Source organism: Hakea prostrata, chromosome 2 (assembly GCF_041222555.1).
Source record: "Hakea prostrata isolate BN-2017 chromosome 2, UWA_Hpros_2, whole genome shotgun sequence".
In the NCBI taxonomy this organism is placed as follows: domain Eukaryota; kingdom Viridiplantae; phylum Streptophyta; class Magnoliopsida; order Proteales; family Proteaceae; genus Hakea; species Hakea prostrata.
In genome coordinates this window covers 50,002,085-50,025,834 of record NC_142601.1, presented here as the reverse complement: position 1 = coordinate 50,025,834, position 23,750 = coordinate 50,002,085, and the positions used below count along the sequence as shown (strand labels likewise).

At 39.5% G+C, this 23,750-nt stretch overlaps 1 non-coding gene and 1 pseudogene across 1 annotated transcript; one reads left to right on the top strand and one right to left on the bottom strand.

The window, feature by feature from the left end:
• Nucleotides 1-10,213: 10,213 nt before the first annotated feature.
• On the bottom strand, nucleotides 10,214-10,318 carry LOC149024686 (small nucleolar RNA R71). The gene has a single exon (XR_016171930.1). It is a non-coding gene; the product is annotated as a small nucleolar RNA R71 (small nucleolar RNA).
• A 3,439-nt stretch (nucleotides 10,319-13,757) lies between these two features.
• On the top strand, nucleotides 13,758-16,089 carry LOC149024685 (exopolygalacturonase-like; annotated as a pseudogene).
• Nucleotides 16,090-23,750: the final 7,661 nt, after the last annotated feature.

Below are 23,750 nucleotides of genomic sequence, written 5' to 3'. Positions count from 1 at the left end.
TAAGGGGTGTAAAAATAATAGAATAAATTCTAAGAGATGCAAATGTAATTTTTTGTAAACACTAGAGGTGTAAATGTAATTTGCTCTATTTAATGTTTTTTTTTTCTTGACTAGAATATTTAATTATTTTATAGTCACAAAATAGGGACGAGTGAATTTTTTTTTTGGCGGGGAATTGATATCCGCCCAGGTTAGTTTACGTGCATCTTGAATAGTCCTAGAAAAGTAGCTGTTACATATAATTTAAATAAAAGGTGAAGCAGCTTCACCTCTAGCTCTAGGGGATCCAAACTCTGACTTGTTATTCTTTTTCTCCAAACTGTAGTCAAGCTTGGCACTTTAGCCATTCATTCACCACCATGTAACTAGTTCATTCACGCTGTTGAGGTTTTGCCATCTATTGAAAACATAAGTCTTGGGGTAAAAAGCTTAACAGAGAAGAAAAAGGAGGGGGCTTACAATATGGAGTTATGGACATTTCACATGGATGGTGCAACAGTATTATTCTAAGTCTAATAAAAAGGATTATAACATGCTTGTAGTAAAAAAATGACATTATGAATAACTTTTATTCTAGTATTACTATTATTATTATTATTATAATTATTATATAGGGGTGTAAACGGACAGGATTCGGACCAGATAGTGGTAATACCATATCTGCATCCTATTATTTTGAACGAATTCGGATAATATCTTATCGGTTTTTGGACAGATTTAGTCCGATTTGGATGATAATCGGATAGTTATTTTCTTAAGTAGATTCTTCTAGGTGGGCATGAATATAGATTGAATACAAGTTTTTGACTAGTTGTTTACATCATTACCATTTTATTTGTAAGGACTATGTTTGAAATTTAAGAATTTAATAACTTTCTTGGCTATTTTAGTAGAAAATATAGAAAAATAGTCACATATCACAGGTAAAAAATTTATAAAAATAAGAAAAATAAATCTAAATAAGTAACTTAATCCGATAATTATTAGTAAGAAATGGGTAATACCATATCCGCTTCCTATTAGTAATTGGACGGATTTGGATACCCTTAAACGGATGTGAATGCGAATTCGAAAGCGGATTTCGGTTATCCATTTACACCCCTGTTATTATACGCCTCCACAATTTAGAAAAAAATACTTATTGAAAATTTAGTTAACTTTTTTTTTTCCCTCTAAAGAAATCTTTTCCTAAATTTGATTCAACTCGAATAATGACAGAGAAGAGAGAATCTCCGAGGGAAATGGGGGCTCCAAGAGAAGCTGTGTTCCAATGTTTGAAACCTCTTGAGGAGGCAAGGAATGGAGGTGTTTGTTGTGGGGAAGGGAAGAAGTCTTATGTTGGTGTTGTGGGAAAATCGGAGGTGCCTAACATTGACACTCTCCCATCTCCTATGCATATAGGTTCTTATCGGAGAATTTTGATACCCCAACAGGAGTATGATGAATTGCAAAGCATCCAATTTTGTTGTTCATCGATCAACAAATCCAATCTTCGACTTACTTCTATGGTTGAGTTGTGAGATCTAGTGAGGAAATCTTGGAAATTAAGTTCGGGGGTGGTGTAACATCCACTGGGATGAGATTTTATAATTTTTTATTTCATGTATGAGGGAGATTTGTTGGAGGTCTAGCATCTTGGTGATGGAGGTGCAAAATCAGTTTATCCACTTGCAGAGATGGCATCCGGATTTTATTATTCATGTTCCTCAACCAGTGGCCAAGCTGGTGTTGCAATTGAACAAATCCCTTGAGTTTAGAAAATAGATAATTGTGGTAACACAAAAGGACCGAGGCAACTTCATAAAAGGACTCTAGAAAATATATAAAACATTAATCTCTCTTCATGATCAGTGGAATGAAGTAGAAGAATTAAAACCTTGCAACAACAATTTCCTATTTGTCCATTGAGTATGTTTTGAGAAAGTCCAACTTGGTTGTGAATTCTCTCCCATGCAAGGCCATAACTTGTATGACTGAGTTAGTTTGGCCCACATCCATTCCTTGGATTCTAGATGCTTGTAATATGGATTTCAGGTGTTTTTCTTGCAATGAATAAGTTTACTCATTACCCCCCCCCCCAACCAAAGAAAGAAAGAAGAAGGATCATCAATTAGGTCCATAGTATGCTGTGTTTGTCCACTTAGTCTTCACCTTGTGGGTTCTCCGTTACTTATGGTGATATTCGTGGTATGCTTTTGACACAAGTGAACCAACTCAAAGATGATTCGGCTCTCCTCAACATACCTCATCCAACCGCTAATAAGGCTTGCAGTGGCCAGTCACATAATTTTGGGGGCAGCAATGCTCGTTGGAATGGTTCATGTCGCCGTGGGTATCGTGAAAATTTTTGCAATTATCGTGGTGGCTCCCACTCTCATTGATATTTTAGCTAGACACTCTTCCAACAATGTTGCTTCCCACTCTCACCATGGTTCTAGTACTCATCCTTCATTTAATGGAGGAAACATATTGTTAGATCTGCAACAAATGAGTCATAAGGCCCTTGATTGTCACCAGCGATTCAGTCATGCTCATCAGGCCTTTCTCTTGTACAGAAGGACATCATTAATATGCTATGTTTCTTAATGCTTTTAGTAAGGTTATTTGGATGTATCCAATTGCCCTTAGATCTGACGCATTTACTGCATTTCAGAAGTTTAAAATGTTGTTCAATAATCAATTTGAGCCACAAAATTAAGAGACTTCATAGGGATTGGGTGGGGAGTACCGAACAATCTCTCACTTTCTTGACCAAGCTGGTATTGTACATCGTGTTACACGCCCTCATTCAGATGAACAGGAGGGATGTGAAGCATGCTGACGTCGTCGTATAGTAAAGATTAGGCTAACATTACTTGCACATGCCTCTATACCTTGGAATTTTTGGCAATATGCATTTACTACAGCTGTTTTTTTATCAATCGGGGTTCCCACCCCTATACTACAAAATGCCTCTCCAGTGTTTTGATTGCATGGTTTGCATCCAATTGATGATCACTTAACGGTATTTGGATGTGCATTATACATTGGCATGCTTAAACCATCCTTAAACCATCCCCTAGTGCATCATCATTTCCCAACACCTCACCATCCTCTCCACCAATTTCCCCTTCACCTAGTACATTGACTTCGCCCTCTCCTTCCCCAGCCACACCCATTCCCGCTAATGACCATGTCATTGACCCACCTCCTCCCAAGTGTCATCCCATGGTAACTCATCAATGCGATGGCACTCATTGTCCCAAAGTTTAGGTAGCTATCTCGGCCCCTCTTACCGTTGAACTCACCTCCTTCACTACTGCAAAGAATCATCCAGAATGGCATCAAGCCATGGATTGTGGGTTAAATGCTTTCACAAGCAGTGGTACTTTGGCCCTTGTCCCAATTTGTTCGGGTTTGAACATCATTGGTTGCAAGTGGGTGTTTCATATTAAGAGAAAAGTTGATGGCAGTCTTCATACATACAAAGCACGCCTTGTTGCCAAGGGTTACAATCAAGAGGGAGGCCTCAACTATAATGAAACATTCAGTCCCGTTTTTAAACCCACTACCACTTAGACGGTCTTATCCCTTGCCATTCCCAAATCTTAGGCTATTGGCCAACTTGATGTCCAAAATGTGTTTCTCCAAGGAGCTCTCAATGAGGAGGTCTTTATGTCCCAACCTCCAAGGTTCATCAATCCTCGTCATCCTAATCATGTATATCAACTCCAATGCTCACATAATGGCCTAAAGCAAGCCCCACATGCTTGGTTTGATCATCTTAGCTAAATTATGTTAGAAAATGGTTTTACAAGTTTAAAGACTGATACTTCTGTTTTTGTATGCAACAAGGTTGATGCGATGATCTATATGGTAATTCATGTTGATGAGATCATTATCACTAGCAATAATGATGCAACACTAACCCATTTCATCAGCACCATGGCGTCTACCTTTGATACCAAGGACTTGGGGCCTTTGCATTATTTCTTGGGAATTAGTGTGCTCCCTGCCTCTCATGGCCTTATTCTTACACAATGCCAATATGTTCTAGATCTACTGGCCAAGACAAATATGTCTTTTTGCAAACTAGTGTATACTCCAATGGCTACATCGGCCCAATTATCCAAGTTTTCTGGTACTCCAATGAGTGATATTACTTTTTATCCTAGTATAGGTGCCTTGCAATATGCCACATTTACTTGGCCAGATACAAATCTATAGTTAATCAAATGTCAATTCATGCATTGCCCAACTCTCAATCATTGGGCAGCCGTAAATTGAATTATTCGTTATCTCACGACCACCGTTGACCATGGCCTCATCTTCACAAAACAACCTGACGTGAAGTTATCTGCCTATTATGATGCTGACAGGGCTGGTTGCCCTAATTGTCAAAAAGCTAAAGGAGGATTTGCAATTTTTCATGGAAATTGATATCATGGATTTTGTGCAAGCAAACATCTATTGCCAGATCAAGCATGAAGGCCGAGTATCGTGCACTCACTGATACCACTGCTGAACTCAGTTGACTAATATCTGAACTAAAAAGAACTACAATATTTCTCCCCTCCGCTCTAATACTATGGTTTGACAATGTAGGGACCACGTATCTCACTGCCAACCCAGTGTTTCATACTCAAACAAATCATGTTGAAACCAACTTTCACCTTCTGAGTGATAAAGCTGCCAAGGGCAATTTAGGGGCCAGCTTCATCTTAACCTAAAGATGAAGTGGCTAACATTTTCACTAACCCATTATCTCGTGCTCACTTCGATCTTTGGCATCCAACCTCAAGGTGATTTCATCCTTGTTGAGTTTGAAGGGGCGTATAAGAGAAAATGTTCAAGATCCCTCAAATTAGCATGATATAAGAGTAAATTATCAAGATTCCATAGATCAGCAGGATCACTTTACCATTTATGCAACCAAAAGTCAACATATAATAGAAGATAAATTCTTGTCTATCCATACAACAAAGGGTCGATGTGATGTACAAAGCATAACAACAAACTCAGTTGAAAAGAAGGCAGCCGCCAACTATTATGCTAAGATCATTGCTGATACTCATCCATCTTCAATTGGAAAGAAGATGAACACCAAGAAAGATAAAGTCTTTGCCGATACATATCCATCTTCAATTGGAAAGAAGATATACACCAGTCAAGATAAGATCCCTGCTAATACAACTTCAACTGGAATGAAGATAGACACTAGATAAAACAGCATTCCTATTGATACACATCCATCTAGGCTTTCCTTGTGTAAAAAGATTCTTTAACATGAATCATCTTTAAATAGGACATGCAATCAAAGCATGAAGCACTGATCAAACTTAATTATCATGGACGTAGGTTGAATGCCAAACCACGTTAAAGTCTTTGTGTGTTCTTTATCTTTTCTTCTTCCTTTTCATTTACTTTAACAACTGGCAACATGCCGCCTAGGGGACCCAGTTGGTTTGGACAATACGAGAAATTCATGGTTTTTAAGATCCAGGAATTTCATGTTGTGGATATTGTCAGGTAATCTTCTCTCATATCTCACAACTTTTTCAGATTTGTCTCAAATTTATCCATTTACAATTTTCTTTCTTAGAGACTTGGACTGGAGAAAATCTTTGTTTCTAGGCTTCACTTAACCACTCATGACCCCTCAAAACACAAACCACACAACTCCCACACCTTTTGTCACTCTCACGCCTCATTTTTCTTTTGTCAGATCTTCATGGCTTCTTGTGGAGGTCGCCAGGCAGTGATGAGGGGTTATGCATAGGAGCCCCAAATGCCATTTCTCTTTAAGTCAAAGGAGGCGGATCAACTCTATTTTACTCGCTTTAGGCATGCACCCATTGGGGTAATAACTAATTGCCAGATTGGTGACCTTACTTGTAAAGATTAGGCTAGCCTTACTTGCACATGCCTCTTTACCTTGGAATTTTTGGCAATAAGCATTAACTAAAGCAATTTTTTAATCTGTCAGTTTCCCACTCCTATACTACAAAATATCTCTCCAATGTTTTGAATGCATGGTGTGCATCCAACTTACGATCACTTACCAGTATCTTGATGTGCATTATACATTGGCATGCTTCAACCATCCCCTACTGCATCATTATTTCCCAAAATCTCACCATCCTCTCCACCTATTTCCCCTTCACCTAGTACATTGACTTTGCCCTCTCCTTCCCAAGCCACTCCCATTCCCGCAAAGGACCGTGTGATTGACCCACCTGCTCCTCCACCTCCTCCCAAGCATCATCCATGGTAACTCGTCAATGCAATGGCACTCACAGTCCCAAAGTTTATGTATCTATCTCGGCCCCTCTAATTGTTGAACCCACCTTCTTCACCATTGCAAACGAACATCCAGAATGGCGTCAAGCCATGGACAGTGGGTTTAATGCTCTCACAAGAAATGGTACTTTGGCCCTCGTCCAAATTTGTCTGGGTTTGAACATCATCGGTCGCAAGTGGGTGTTTTGTATTAAGATAAAGGTTGATGGCAGTCTTCATACATATAGAGCACGCCTTGCTGTCAAGGGTTACAATCAAGGAGGAGGCCTTGCTTTTCCTATTGATTTTTTTTTTTATCCTAGATATGGACAATACAACTACCAATAACTTACCACCAGTCATTCTTGGACGGCCCTTTTTAGCCATTGCGAATGCTTGCATCAATTGTAGATCAGGTGTCATGGACATATTATTTGGCAATAAGAAACTTAGAGTCAACATCTTCAATGCATCCTTAAGCTCAAATAGGGATGAAGAGTGCTTTGCGATTAACTTTATTGATGAGGTAGTGGTTGATTATATTTCAAACATGCTTATTGATGATCCCCTACAACATTACTTGCCATTTGGGGAATCTAACCTAAATATTGAGGAAGTCAACATATTGTTGGACTCTTCCACTTCTTTGGAGAAGTCACCATTCACATTTAGATTTGAGCCTCCACCTCCATTGGCTGCATCTCACTGAGTCTGGCTGAAGACTCTAAACTTGGTGCTTTATGGGAGGCAACCCATTTGTTTAGATGTTATTTCTTGTTCTTTTTCTTCTCCTTTCTTTGTTTGTTGCTAGGTTGTATTGTTGCGTGCCCTATCATGATTTTAAACTTCTGGTAAACTCTTTCCTCTATTTGCTTCTATCATGATTTTAAACTTCGGGTAAACTCTTTCCTCTATTTGCTTCTATCATTTTTTTTTATATACCTTGCATGCACTGAGGTCATTGCAAAATTTAAGTGTGTGTGGGGGGGGGGGGGTGTCAACTCGAGTAAGACTTGTTGATAGTTGGTAGAGCATTGTCACAAAGATAAAAAGTGCCCAATTTGTTAATGATCACTTTACCATTAATGCTACCACAAGTCAACATATAATGTAAGAAAATTAAGCAAATTTCCCAAAAGCTCCCTCCGTTGGAAATCCCCTCTACAGGTAACCCCAGTTTGCAAACAGATGCCAATGACAAATTATGGGCAGCAATCCTCTTTGAAGAACTCCATGGAAAAAGACAGGTTTGTGGTTATAAAGGTGGTACTTTCACTACAGCCGAACAATCATACCATATCAACTTTAGAGAGATCCTTGCTGTCAGAACAGGCATTGAAAAGTTTCAGATCCACCTCATTGGTCATACGCTCCAGATTGAAATGGATATGACAACATTCCCCCCACATACTCCAATTCAAGTCAAGGATGCTTCCAGATTCTCAAGTGTTAAAATGGGCCCAATGGTCATTTACTGTAAAAGATGTCAAAGGCAAACATAAGGGGCTAGCAGATTTCTTATCTAGACCCTTGAAGCCACCCCAGGTATCCAATATGTCCTCCCTCTCTGTTTCCCATTTACTCCTGGGGTTTCGTCCTCAAGACCACCTCTGAATTCCCCCAATGGCGAGTCTCATTCTGATGATGACATTGGACCACCTCATCTCTCCAACCTACCTCCACCAATTTATAGTGATATCCCCTGTCGCACTATCATCAGCCGATGCAGAACCACTTATCAAGATAATTTGGCAGTTCTCGTCTCTAAATATGGCATAAGAGATGACTGGTTGAAGTGCCATCCAGCTTTTCCCTACCACACCCAATTCAACATCTTCCATACTTGGTCATTCCCCAAGGAATATTACGTGTTCTTCAAAAATCTCTTTGTTGTGCACAAAGTAGCCCTTTTCGTCCCTTGCCATTCCATTACGCGTTACCTTCAACACTGCCTCCAAGATACTCATCCCACTCTTCCTATTCCACCAGCTTATCAAGGTCCTCTGCATTGTGGAACCTGACTTACCACGAGGAGCTTGATAAGCATGCATTTACCATTATTTATTTGATTTACATTCCCCATACTTATTTAATTGAAGAGAGCTAATTGAGTATTTTTGTGTAGTTTTCAGGAATAAGGTGATTTTGGATATTAGAGATAATATGGAGTAAAGTTGGCAAATATATTAGACATTGGTGGATTTTAAATCATGGCATTCAATCTTGCTGCCCAAGAAATCATGAAAAGTGAGATCTTAGTCAAATTGGAAACATTTGGAGTTCTAAGGAACAAAATTGGTAATAAATCTGAAAATTGGGTAAACAGACATACCTTCAGTATTTTGGATATATCTCTCTCGTATGAGCTTGGATTGAAGTGATTCAAGATGCTATGGAACAATGTTGAAAATATCTACAACTTTTAGTTTTGAGTTTTTCCAAAATCCGAACGAATAAAAGTAAAATCTACGGGTAAAGAGAGGAGATTCATTGTGTGGGAGAGACATAAAAGAGAAGCCAACCAAAAAGAAGAAAAGAAGACGGCGAACGCGGCTCTCATCTCTCTCATTGCGGAAGAAAAAGACCACATCTCTCTCTCTCCCTATGTTTCATCATTATTTTTCTTATGAACTTTGTGATAATGAGTAGCTAGTTCCTTTTCTTTGGGATGTAGATGAGCCATGTTTATTTCATTAATTTGATTGTTCTATCTCTTCTAGTTGGTTGTGTTTGAGTTTGACCAAAGATGTTCTATAGCTCAGTGAACTAAGCATCCCAAGCTTCCGCGAAGGACGATAGTCTTGCGAAGATAGGGTATATCTAGGAAAACCATCCCTAATTTACTTTGAAGTGTAGAGTTATATCAGTTAGGGAAAAGCATTGGGGATTCGAAATCCCAAAGATCTTCACATATTTATAGTTTAAGTTTTTGCATTAATTAATAGATTTAGTTTAAATTAGGTTGTGTTAAATTCAATCTTAGTAACTTAGCCTTTTAGTTCCCCATAGTTCGACCCCGTACTTTTTGCTTGCTAGATTAGTATAGGATTTTATTTTTGATTGGTTAGCGACACGATCAAATTTTGGCGCCGTTGCCGGGGAACCAAAGCACGGTTGCTAGGATTGAGTTTTGTCAATTAGGCATAAATTTTAAAGTTTTTAATTTCTAATTTTTGTCTTTGATTATTTAACTAATCTCTTTTTCTTTTGTTTTATAGGTTACTGCAAGAGTAGCAATTCGATAATTAGATTAGGTTGTTATCTTTTCTTCTTAGATATAATTGTATTTAGGACTTTTCAATTGTAATATTTGCATTAGATTGGGTTGTTTATGTTAATTTTTAAAAATCCCATCCCTCAGATCCCACATGTGTAACTTTTATTCGAAAGATCACGTGGATTGCGCTTCAGGTATGTCCTAAACTCTCCCTTTTGCTATAGTTATTTTTTTTTTAATTTTACTTATTTAGCTTCTTCTATATTTATGCATGGTCGTCGGTCCCTATACCCTGAGTTGACTCCACTTGACTTAGAGTTAGAAGAGACTTTGGCCAACCTTAGAAGGCAAGGAACCATGGCAAACTATGAGCCTCCAATGAGGCCCTTGAGTGAGCATTTCATTCCTACGATATATACTCCGGTTTCTTGTATTAAGTTGCCTGACATAGAGGCGGCTCAATATGAGATCAAATCTAGTGTGACTCAAATGCTACCATCTTTTTATGGACTTGTCAATGAAGAGCCTTATAAGCACTTAGATAAGTTTTTAGAGGTGTCCTCCATGCTTAAAATTCAAAACCTCTCAGTTGATGCTTTAAGGTTACTTCTTTTCCCATTCTCCCTTAAAGATAGAGCTAAGCATTGGCTTCATTTTTTGGACAATGTTAAATTTTCTACTTGGGCAGAAATGCAACAGGAGTTCCTTAAAAAGTTCTTCCCCATTGGCCGTACCAATAGCATTGGGAGAGTGATAACGAGTTTCTCCCAACAAGAAGGAGAACAATTTCATGATGCCTGGGAAAGACTAAAAGAATTACTTAGAAAGTGCCCCCACCATGCTATTTCTAAATGGCAATTGGATCAATGCTTTTATGATGGCCTTAGAGATCCACATAGGCAAATGGTTGATTCTTCTTGTGGTGGGACTTTCATAAACAAGAATGAGAATGAGGCATGGGAACTTTTTGAGATCCTTAGTGAAAACTCCCAACACCATGCTTCAGCAGCTAGGACAATGATTCCATCCATTGGGCAACCAAAGATGAGTGGTCTCTATGAGATCAATCCTACCATTGAGATGAGCACTAAGGTTGACTTGCTATGAAAGAAATTGGACCATCTCTTATCATTAGGACAGCAAACTCCATCTCCACTTCCTATAAGTTCCTCTCTACCTAATTAGATTGAAGCATGTGCTTTATGTTTTAGCCTATCCCATCATGTCACTTATTGCTATTTGGCTACACAATACCCTGAGTTTGTTAAGGAGCATACACATTTGGCCCAAGGAGTCTCGAAATTGGGCAAAGATCCATATTCCAATACCTACAACCCAGGATGGCGAAACCACCCCAATTTTTCATGGCGAAACTCAATGCCCAATCCCTATAATCAAATACTTTATAGGCCATCTCCATTTAATATGCACCAAAATGCCTATAGGAATGAGCAACCATCATCTCCACAACCCTCACATAATTCATCATATGAAGATAAGGTACTAAAAGCACTTAGTGGATTAGAGCAAAACACTCAATTGTTGCATTCCCATTCTCAGTCCATTAACAAATTGGAAACCCAACTTGGTCAACTAGCTGATGCCATCGTAGGGAGGGAGGTTGGTCAGTTACCTAGTCAACCAATCGGTAACCCTAATCATCAAATTGGGTCTAGGAAAGAACAAGTCCAAGCAGTCTCTATTGTGACATGTAGTGGGAAGGAATATTATGCACCTTTGCCTACTCCCAAGCCATTGCCCATTGATCTTGAGAGTCGAGAGGAGGTGTATTTGACCCATGAGACTGGCGATGATGCACACAAGCCTAGTAAAGAAAAACCACCTGTGAGTATCCCCCATCAATTTCTTTGTAAGGGGTTGCACATTCCGATTGTAGAGGGTCCTACTACTAAATCTTACACTCCCAAAGCCCCCTTCCCTGAAGCTCTTGAGTCCTCAATTCCAGATTCTAGAAAGAATGCTAGGATGCAAGAGATGATTGATTTATTCCAACAAGTTCGTATCAATCTCCCACTATTAGATGCTATCAAGCAAGTCCCAGCTTATGCTAAGTTTCTAAAAGATTTGTGCACCCAAAAGCGTAAGTTGAAGACTCAAACACCTAAAACTGTGCACCTAACTGAACAAGTCAGCTCGGTAGTTTCCAACCAACTGCCCCCTAAACTTAAAGATCCAAGTGCACCTTTATTTTCATGTGTCATTGGAGATTTATCCATAAGTAAAACATTGCTTGATTTGGGAGCTAGTGTGAATATTTTACCCGGTTCAGTTTATGATTGGTTTGGTCTAGGAGATTTGAAATCTACTTATGTGATTCTACAATTGGCAAACCGCTCAATCATATGACCCCGTGGACTACTTGAAAACGTTTTGGTAAAGGTTGAGGATCTATATTTTCCTGTTGATTTTATTATGCTAGATATGGACAATACAACTACCAATAACTTACCACCAGTCATTCTTGGATGGCCCTTTTTAGCCACTGCGAATGCTTGCATCAATTGTAGATCAGGTGTCATGGACATATTATTTGGCAATAAGAAACTTAGAGTCAACATCTTCAATGCATCCTTAAGCTCAAATAGGGTTGAAGAGTGCTTTGCGATTAACTTTATTGATGAGGCAGTGGTTGATTATATTCCAAACATGCTTATTGATGATCCCCTACAACATTACTTGCCATTTGAGGAATCTAACCTAAATATTGAGGAAGTCAACACATTGTTTGACTCTACCACTTCTTTGGAGAAGTCACCATTAACATTTAGAGATGAACCTCCACCTCCATTGGCTACATCTCACTGAGTTTAGATGTTATTTCTTGTTCTTTTTCTTCTCTTTTCTTTGTTTGTTGTTAGGCTTTATTGTTGCGTGTTCTATCATGATTTTAAACTTCGGGTAAATTCTTTCCTCTATTTGCTTCTATCATTTTTTATTAATATATCTTGCATGCACTGAGGTCATTGCATAATTTAAGTGTTGGGGGGGGGGTGTCAACTCGAGTAAGACTTGTTGATAGTTGGTAGAGCATTGTCACAAAGATAAAAAGTGCCCAATTTGTTCTGGCTTTGGTAAGATACATGTTTTAATTCCTTGATTAGATACAAAATGAGAGTTTAAGTGTTTTAGAAATCCCATCTGATATAATGAACACCCTCTTGAGAGAATAGTAATGGGTTTTACATTTTGAGACTGAGGTTGAATCGGAAAATAGGAACTCCAGGTAGTCCAAAAGGTTTGATCATCTAGTTATCTTGTATTGCCTTGTGCTTATGGTGACAAGTTGAGACCGATTTTAGATTATTTAAATGTGAAGTGAATTGAAGTATAATGTGAAAAAAAAAAAATCTGCTAAAGTTTAAAGTTTAGACCTCCTTCTTAGTAACCGGGTCTCGTTGTCACCAACATCGTGACTTGAGTCAAACAATTGGGGTGTCTTTGGTTCAGTCTTGGCCTGTAGCCTAGTTGGCTTGAGTAAGTAAGTTCGAGGGGTATTCTACACCTAATCCCTTAAGGCCATATTGTTTGAGAGCGGCTGACCCAACACTCGTTACATAGGCCATCTAGAAAGCTTAAGAGGCAAGACATTGCACGGACTACAACTGCGACCATTAAAGAAAGAAGTGAAGTAATGTGCTTATAAAGGTGAAATGTCTAAGAAGGTCAATATTGCTTAGATCTTGAGTTCTTGGTATTATTTGATAAACACTCAAACTGGCAACATTAACTCCCCCAGTACACCCATCGCTCACCAGTTCCTTATCAAGTGGTATACTCAGTTGAGGGAGAATCCCCTGACCAAGAACCTTCATTAAGAAATTATTCCACTCACTCAAAAAGAGAGAAAAACAAACTGCGAAACAGCATAACCAAACTAACAAGCCAAAGAACCACATGTTACCTACTCTCTTTTTTTTCCTCTCATTCTTTTTCCTAAAGAAAAGGGCAGCCGATCCTTATTTGAATGTGGATTTCTTACCGCACAGTTAATATTAACAAGAACAGTGAGTTAAGATCTCTCTCGCTAAATTCACGTGTATAGCCCAAATATGGATGGAAATTCAGAGCATAAATATCAACTCCCTCCCACAAGCGTTACAACTTGAACGGAGTCCACTAGACATCTCTTGGAGTTCGTATCAACCAAACCTCTCGTCCCAAGCAAGGTCTCTAAGGCTCTGCCTGATCCTTGTTTATGATCCTAGCTCGTTTGCCTTTCTCACTTGTCTTTGAGTCTTTATTTTCTTAGGAGAAATCAACGATGGATTCGGGCAAAGCTTCGATGTTAATATGTTTACTAGGCTTCCTTCTATGGGTGGCTAAAGCTAGAACTATTGAGACTCGGCTTCTCAAATCAAAACATAAAAATGGAACCTCGAAAAGTGAAACTCCGACTGGAACGCCATCACCAACATCTGCACCGAGAGATGCTTCCGGGCCCCCACCAGGTGATGATTCACAGGGTACAGTGTTTGATGTCACCAAGTATGGAGCAGTTGGCGACGGGAAAACTAATAATAATAAGGCCTTCCTTAATGCATGGGCCGCTGCATGTAAATCTACTGAACCATCCAGCCTTTTGGTCCCAAAAGGTGACTACTTTCTTACTTCAATCATGTTTAGTGGTCCTTGTGGAAACAAGAAATCTCCTCGTGTTGAGATAAACGGCAAATTAATAGCTCCAACTTCCTCGGGATCTACCGAGTCATGGATCACATTTGATAGTCTAAACGAGTTGGACATCACTGGGTCCGGAACTGGATCTCTGGATGGTCAAGGAGAAGCCTCTTGGGGCAGTAGTTGTGATCACAATAGCAATTCAAACTGCAAAATGGCTGAATCAGTGAGTTATTGTATTTTTACATGGAAACAATTGGATCCTTAATATATGTTTCCCTTCTTGAACTTTCGCTTTTGTTGCAGACCTTGCGCCTTTTTAAAATTACCGGTGGATCATTAAGCGGCATCACTTTAATCAACAGTAAGGCTTTTCACATAGGTATTGTTGAAAGCAGTGACTTTACCGTCCATGATATCAATATCCAAGCCCTCTGACGAGCCGAAACACCGACGGTGTGCACATCGGCGACTCATCCGGCATCACCGTTACTAACAAGAATATTGGAACCGGTGATGATTGTGTTTACTGTCGGAGACGGTACTTCCAACATTTTAGTCTCCAATGTGAATTGTGGACCAGGTCATGGCATCAGGTAATGACATATTAATCATGCCTAAATACTTTGATAAATCTCCTAGTAATTAGTACATCAGATCTGAAACAATAAAGGGGTGTCAGAGAAAAAGCAACTAGCACAAGCACCCTGAGCCGAAATAGGATTAGATCGGGCTTGTATTTGAAGTTAGGTGTGGGCTAGGTTCATCATATATAAAGCATGTGCTTGATATAAATGGGCTTTGATGAGCTTTTTTATTTCCATGATATTATGGGCATTAAAGCTTGGGCTTAGCCCTAGTAGGATGCAATGGGTTTGCAAGTTCCATGACTAAATGGGTGCATGATAATCAAGGTGAACTAGGGGTGGGCAGTTGTTGGGAAAACCCTACTAGGGTTGGTCTGGGTCAAGTTTACGCTTGGCCCTAGCAGGGGTACGCAGGGCTAGGTATTAGATTAAGGCTCCTACGGTTGGGTTAAATCTGAAAGCCCCCTCCGCCGCCAAAAAAAAAGAAACAAGAAAAGGAGGGATGATGAAAATTGTTTCAAACGGCTTTCTCCAAGTTTTGTTCTTTGTTTTGCAGCTTGGGAAGCCTTGGGAGATATCAAAATGAAAAGGAAGTGAACGGTATCACAGTGAAGAGTTGTACTTTTACTGGAACTGACAATGGCGTCCGGATCAAAACATGGCCAGCATCAGAAGACAACAAAGTTTCTAATGTTATATTTGAGGATCTTATCATGAAAAATGTGAAAAATCCCATCATCATCAACCAAGAATATTGTGACAAGAACCAGTGTGAATCCTCGGTAAGTTCGATGAGCCCAACAAGTAAAATAATGTGACATCAACAAAATACTACCCAATTTGATTGTACAGAGTCATTGACAATCTCTCTCCAAGCACAATTAGCACTTTGTTAGAATCACTCTCTTTTCATCAAGTTAATACATATATGCTTCCCACCCAATTAGACTTCGTGTGTGAGCTCACCTTGTCTAGGTTGGCATAAGTATGTTCGTCTAACCATCCCCTTTTGTGTTTGATAGAAGGGAGGTAGGTCGATCAGGTCATAGGAGAGGATCATGATTGCTCTACCTCGTCTTTTTCACTTGAAGGCTGGTAATTATATATTGGCTTTGTAAACCTTGTCTCTAAGATTACTAATGGCATTTATTAACCCTACCCAATGCACAGCCTTCACGTGTGAAGCTCACAGACATTCTTTTCAAGAACATCAAGGGTACATCTACCACCAAGGAAGCAGTTGCCCTCATATGTAGTGAAGCCGTACCATGCGAAGGAGTACAGCTCGTTGATATTGATTTGACATCAAGTGATGGGGACAGCACCTCTGTTTGTGAGAATGCAAAAGGGGTTGCCTCGGGCGTTCAAATGCCAAGTCCGTGTTTTTGAGTCCATTCAATTTTGATTCTCGTACATCTGTGTACTTGGCTTCTTATGAATTGCTTTTAAAGAATGATTCCTCAAGCTGGAGTATCTAGTTGTGTTTGGTTCAAGTACCTCAGTAGAGGAGAAACTATGGAAGGAGAAAAGCATATGACACCTTCTCCATTAAAACATAATTACCTACCAATATTACTATTTCTCTTTGACTTGATTCAAAGTTCAATACATTGAAATTTAATTTCTTACTAAATATTCAATCTTTGATGGTCAATTTGTCTGGTTGCAAGGAAATTGAAGGAAGGGAAGGGAAATTTTTTTTTAAAAAAAAAATATTTTTTTTTTTTTTTTTTTTTTTTTTTAATAAATAAAAATATATAAAAAATATTTTTTTTTTTTTTTTTTTTTTTTTTTTTTTTTTTTTTTTTCCCTCCCCTTTCCTTTTTTTTTATTTTTTTTTTTTTTAATTTTTTTTTTTATAAAAAAAAAAACCCAAAGTAGTTTTTTTTTTTTTTTTTTTTTTTTATTCTATTAATAACCCCAAAGGGGGGTTTGTTTTTTTAAATAATTTTTTTTTTTTTTTCCCTTTTTTTTTTTTTTTTTTTTTTTTTTTTTTTTATTTTTTTTTTTAATTCCTCCCCTATATTAAAACCAATTTAGGGTTTTTTTTATTTTTAAACCTAATCCCCAACCGCTTCAAATCCCATTAGAGAATTAAATCTATTTGTTAATGACTAAAATGGTCATTCTATATCTCCCGGTTTGAACCAGCAGTTGCACGATCCGACCAGGTTCGATACTTAGTAGAGTTCGACCAGGCGGTTCATGGTAGGACCGACCAGAGTGATAAACAGCATCAACCTAACAGGATAAGAAACCTCACAAGGGTAGAGTCCTACCGACCAACAACCACAGAGGAGTTCCAGTTAGGTTAAAGAACTCTCCCAAAGAGTTACTCTCCTATGGCAACTCTCATTAGAGTCATATTCCAAATATAACTCCATCACTATACTCTATATAAACACCTCAGGTAAAACACTATGAGGCATGTATTCATATTTTGAGTGATCAATTACTTGAGTTCTCCATTGAGTAGTTGAAATCTTATTATTGGTACTGACTTGTTCGTTGGAGACGTACCTCGACCCCCCAAGGTCGAGCTCGTATCTTGCAGGTTCGTGACAGGGAAGGACGAGCGAGATTCCGTATCAACAATTGGCGCCGTCTGTGGGAACCTTGATCAAAAAGCCACCGTGCAGATCATATCACGAATGCTAAATCAAGCCTCTTGAATAATAATGAGGTGATCAAATTCCCTTGTAAGGTAATATTGTCTTCAAATTACTTTTGAGTAATCCAACCATAAGTTTTTCCGTTGCTCCCAACCGTATGATTGCAAAATCAATTAGATGGGAAACAGATGCGATCGGATTTTTTCCCTTTTTTGAAGTATGATTCACACTTTACCTTTTTTAAAATTGGTAAACTAACTCGTATATTCAGAACCATTGGGTGCTTTGGTGTTCGTAAAATCACATTGCAGAGAAGAGAACCACATGCTTTGATTTGTGAAAATACAAAATACCCTTTAGATGTAAGGAAAGAGAAGCCTCACCGGAAGTAATACTTCAGCGATTGCTGCTCTCCAGGATGCGGTAGCGTTTTTCCTCTGATTTAATCCTAACGGAGTATGGTCTTCTTGATTTCCATCGCTGTTGCTTTGGAATCATCTGGGCAGAGATTTTGTTGTTATTGGCAAGATAGATATGCACTTATAACGCTAGAGCCTGGTGTCAATCTACTACTGCTCTAATGAAATCGGTGACTACTTGAAGAACTGAAGACTTAGAGATGGATTACCGTCGATCTCATGCATATCGTTTTACTGGTCAAGGATTTCGTGATTTTTGTACGATACGAATAATCAATTAAACAAAAATTCCTGTCTTCAGAAGAGTATGATTGATCAACAATCAAGCATCAACTAGGGAGGATAAGCAACAAGAGCACAGCAGCAAGGATGAGATGATGGCCCAGCAATTATTGAAGTAATTATGCTTCAAGCTAGCCTTCCACGCATTCCACCTGTGATCATGCTCCGCCACCTCTGCCGAAGCAAAACCTAGACATTCAAATTTAAAGTCCTGGCATTCAAATGCAATGGCTACCAAAGAAACGAGCGAGCGGGAGATGTATGTCCCTGCCACCGTTGAACACCTGGCAGCAGCAGCTGCTGCTTATTCGTCAACGATCCGCGGCAAGCGTGGCTGAGTGTGTGCAGAATTTCATCACTACAATGGACTCGTTGAAGCTCAACATGATAGCTGTGGACCAGGATTTTTAACAGCATGCTTGAAGGAAACTTCGACATTACAGTTCTCTCCCATCTCATCAACGATCAAACATCAACCATGGAGGTGATGTAGGTACTTCTCTTCAGAACATATATAATTGACTTCAGTTATTTCTCTTTCTTTCCGGGAGATGATATCCTATGGATCTGATTGAAAACTGAATTGGGTCTTACATAAAGTATGCACTTTCTTTCATTGAAAAGTGTTTTAGCTTCATTGGATGAAAATCCATTGATTTAAGATATTTTACCTTACATTGATGAGGTGATAGATTAGTTTGGTTCAGCAACTACAGCACCATGATCGAGTTCATTTTATGAGATTTTGTGGTTCCTCAATAGATTTACAAAAATGGCCACCGTGCTTTTGGCATGACTCTAAAAAGACCATAAGTATGTTAAGAATCCAATTTTGTTGACAAATGTCATGGTACATGTATGCTTTCATTATCTTTTTTCAATGCTACATGCATAGTTACACTGCTGGTATTGTTCATCATTTAAATAATGAAATTGCTATTATTTATGCTCCATCAATTCTGTCCCAAAAATCAAATCACATGGCTCCAGTGATTATTTATTGGGTTTTATGGAGATTAAGGGAAGAGACACTTTGTTGAGAAATTACAGATGTATTTTTCAATTTCAAAACATGGTTCCCACAATGAACAAGCGGTGGTCATGCATGACTTCCAACGCATGGAACTGCATCAAAAAGTCATGGTGCGATCAAAGGCAAAGGTCGTAAACCAAAAGGAGGTTGATGATGATGCTTCGAAGGGAAACCCTCAACCTGAAAAATCGGTAATTCCCGATCAGGTAGAGATTAATCCCGGCCAGGTGGAGAAAAATCCCGATCAAGGGGAGAAAAACCCCGAACACCCGAATCAAGGAGCATTAGCAAATCAAGTTGAGACACTCCAGAAGGAACATACAAAGCTTCGAGAGGAAATATCCTCCTTGAATGAACTAGTCAGGATGGCCTTGGGTCATATAATTGCCCCGAATGCAGACCCTAAAAATACTCAAAAAGTATTTGAGGGAAGCAAGAATAACCACCTAGTCATTCCCGATTCAAACTCCTCGACCATCTCTAGAAAACGGACAAAAGTTAAAAGAGAAGGTAGGCGAGAAGTCCCTGGCATCTGAGAAAGAAATTCCAAATAAAGATCCTCTGATCAACGAAGATAATGATCGAGGAAGCAACAACAATCCTCTCAAAGAACCAAAAAACAAAAGAGTTGAGTTCGGACCAAGCAAGCGGGAAGAGCGTTTGAGCAAACAAATCAAAGAGTTAGACGAGAAGGTAAACAAGTTAAACGATCCAAAGAAAGATGAGCTATATGCTTTTCTAAAAGAGGATCCTTTCATCCAAGCTATTTCTGAGGCCGAAATACCGAAAAGCTTCAAATGCCCAACTTTCATATTGTTCGATGGATCACAATGTCCAAAACGTCACATCACTCGCTACAGGTCGACCATGTCAATCTATAAGCATAATGAGGCCGCCATGTGCCAAAGTTTTGCAACCTCTTTAACCGGTTCCGCATTGGACTGGTTCTTGGCGTTGCCAAGCGGTTCGATTATGAGTTTCGACCAACTAGGGCGAGTGTTTGTGCTGCGCTTCCAGGGAGGAGTTGGATTGAAGAAAAGAGAAGACACTTTGTTTGCTATAAAACAAGGTAGAACGGAATCTATCCGAAGTTTCCTTCAAAGATTCAATAATCTTACCATGCAAATTGAAAGCATGGACGAGAAAATTGCCTTTCATGCGTTATACCAAGGAATTACTCATGAAGGATTGCTAGAGCGACTACTCCAAGATATGCCAAAAACATATGCGGAACTGAATGAAAGATGTTATAAACAAGCAGAAATTTCGGAAACCATAAAATCTCGAAAAAGAGAACCAAGGGCCGAAAGAAGAAGCAGTCAAGAAAGGGCTCAACCGACCAGGATGTTAGGAATAAGCTCGACCAAGAAAGCTCGAGCAGAATCCCCAAAAAAGCAAGAGATTAGTAATCTTCCACCACTGAATACAAGAATATCCGAAATCTTGATGCAAATAAAAAATCAAGGACATATGAAGTGGCCGGATAAAATCCGAGCACCGCCAGGAAAACGTGATAAACGAAAGTATTGTGAATATCACAAAGATCACGGCCATTGGACGGACGATTGCAAAAATCTAAAGACGGAGATAGAAAACTTAATCTCTCGAGGACACTTAAAGAAGTATATCCAACCTAAAGAAGATGGCCGACCACGAACAACCCCCGTCTCGAAGAGAGAAAGGTCGAGCCACAGGGAAGAAAGAAGAAGTCCGGCCAAACGCCGACCTGAGGCGGATGAAAAACAAAGAAAAAGATCTCTAGTCTATACTGTATTTGGTGGTCCGACAGAAGAATCAAATCGACAAGCAAAAAGAAAAGTACGATATATTGGGAATACTGAAACCCATAAAAATATATCTACTGAGCCAATAATTTTCTCTTCCAAGGATCTACGGGATATCACAATCCCTCATGATGATGCCTTGGTAGTGAAAATTCTCCTGGAAGGAACTGAAATCCATAGAGTCCTAGTGGATATTGGATCGTCAGCGGACATATTATCTTTAGACGCGTTCAAAAAGATGAAGCTAAAAGAAAATATGCTCGTCCCATGCGAAACCCAGCTTTATGGTTTCACGGGATCATCAACCTGAGCAGAAGGAACGATCCGATTAGAGCTACGGATTGGAGAGCACCCACGAGATAGAATTGTACAGACTAATTTTATGGTCGTACGAGATTTATCAGCATACAATGCAATCATAGGACGACCAACCCTCTGCGAACTTGAAGCAGTGGTCTCCTCGCTACACATGAAGATGAAATTCCCGACCACTGAGGGAATTGGAGAATGTGTAGCCGACCAGAAAAGTAGCCAGCAAAGTTACAACGACTACATGCGGAAAAAGAAAAGGACGAACTCGACCATGACCATTGAAGTCAGGGACGACCGTGATGAAGAAACCTTGCAAAGAGCTGAACCAGTGGAAAAGCTAGAAAGAATCCACTTCAATCCCGACCAGAAGGAGTAAGCTGAAGACATGCCAGGGATCGACAGGGAGGTGGTTGAGCATAAACTCTGTATTGATCCACAGGCAATTCCGGTTGTTCAGAAAAGAAGAAACTTCGCCATTGAAAAACATGAAGCCATTCGAACTGAAGTGCAAAAGCTAAAACAATCTGGCTTTATAAAACGCACAAACCACCCGCAATGGCTAGCCAATGTGGTAATGGTAAAAAAAGCAAACGGGAAATGGCGGATGTGTACTGATTACACAGATCTCAACAAAGCCTGCCCAAAGGATCACTATCCACTACCAAGAATCGATCTTCTTATAGATGCAACAGCAGGACACGAAATGCTCAGTTTCATGGATGCATATTCAGGATACAATCAGATCCTTATGCATCCTAAGGACGAAAAGCATACGGCATTAATGACTGATAGGGACAGCTATTACTATAAAGTAATGCCTTTCGGTCTAAAAAATGCGGGAGCAACATACCAAAGAGCGGTAAATAAAATCTTCAAACATCAAATTGGTCGAAATATGGAAGTATATGTGGACGACATGCTGGTGAAAAGCATTTCAAAAGAAAATCATCTAACTGACCTGGCAGAAGTATTCAAAGTACTCCGAAAATACAAGATGAAGCTCAATCCTGAAAAGTGTGCTTTCGGGGTATCTTCGGGTAAATTCCTCGGGTTCATGGTATCCCAAAGAGGAATCGAAGCCAATCCTGAGAAAATCAGGACAATTTTGGATATGAAAGCACCCAAAACCATCAGAGAAGTCCAATGCCTAACTGGTTGGGTGGCAGCACTGAATAGATTTATTTCTAGATCAGGGGAGAAAAGCCTGCCATTCTTCAAAATTTTAAAGCAGGTAGCAGGTAAGAAAGGAAACATCTAGAATGATGAATGCCAGGGAGCATTTGAAGACCTAAAAGACAAATTATCCCGACCACCCCTGCTCGTTATGCCGACCAGAAAGAAGGAGCTACAACTATATTTAGCCACTTCGTCGGTGGCTGTTAGTGCAATTCTCGTGCAAGAAGAGGGTAACATACAACAACCTGTCTACTATGTTAGTCATGTCCTGAATGATGCCGAGACTCGCTACCCAGAAGTGGACAAACAAGCCTTGGCACTAGTTATAACGGCTAGAAAACTCCGTCTATATTTCCAATCTCATCCCATTACAGTGATGACGAATTTACCACTCAAAAAGATCCTTCACCGACCAGACCTGGCCGGAAGGATGGTGACATGGGCAATGGAATTGAGCGAACATCAAATAGAATTCAAACCCCGACCAAGCATCAAAGCTCAATCCCTGGCAGACTTCATTGTTGAAAAACAAGAAACAAGTCAAGAGGAGGACGAGCAAGGGGTAGAATCGATCAAAAGATGGACTCTGTTCGTGGACGGATCGAGCAACTCGCAAGGAAGTGGAGCAGGCCTATTAATGAAAAGTCCTGGGGGATTTGAAATAAAATATGCCCTTCGCTTCAAGTTTAAAGCATCCAACAATGAGGCTGAATATGAAGCCATGTTAGCAGGACTCAGGATGGCCAAAGCTCTAAGCATTCAACATCTAGAAATCAAAAGTGATTCACAGCTGATTGTAAATCAGGTGAAGGGAGTTTATGGAGCCAAAGAAAGAACGATGGAGAAATACCTGAACCTAGTCAACAATTACAAACAGTACTTTAAAGAGCTAGAAATAACTCAAGTACCAAGGGTTGAAAACGACCAGGCTGATTCATTATCACGCTTGGCTACGGAAGGAATGGATGTCCAAGCACCATTGATCTACCTTGAAGAGCTTGATAGCCCTAGCATAAACAAGGTCGACCACATGCAAATTTCAACCGAGTTGGGGTGGATGGAGCCGATCATACATTATCTTGACAACGATCAACTCCCAGAAGATCAACCAGCTGGGGGTGGGGATCTCATGTAGGATCCCGAACACTCTTTAATACAATTATACGCCAAGGATTCTATTGGCCGACCTTAGAAGAAGATGCCAAAGACTTCGTTAAGAAGTGTGACAAGTGCCAGGCACACGCAAAGATTTCCCATACCCCTGCAATTCCTTTAACATCAACTCTATCCCCAATACCTTTTGCAAGGTGGGGAGTAGACCTGGTAGGGAAGTTATCTAAAGCATCGGGAGGAAGAGAATACTTAGTAGTGGCAGTAGACTGCTTTACAAAGTGGGTAGAAGCTAAACCCCTTGCAACTATCAGTACCGAGC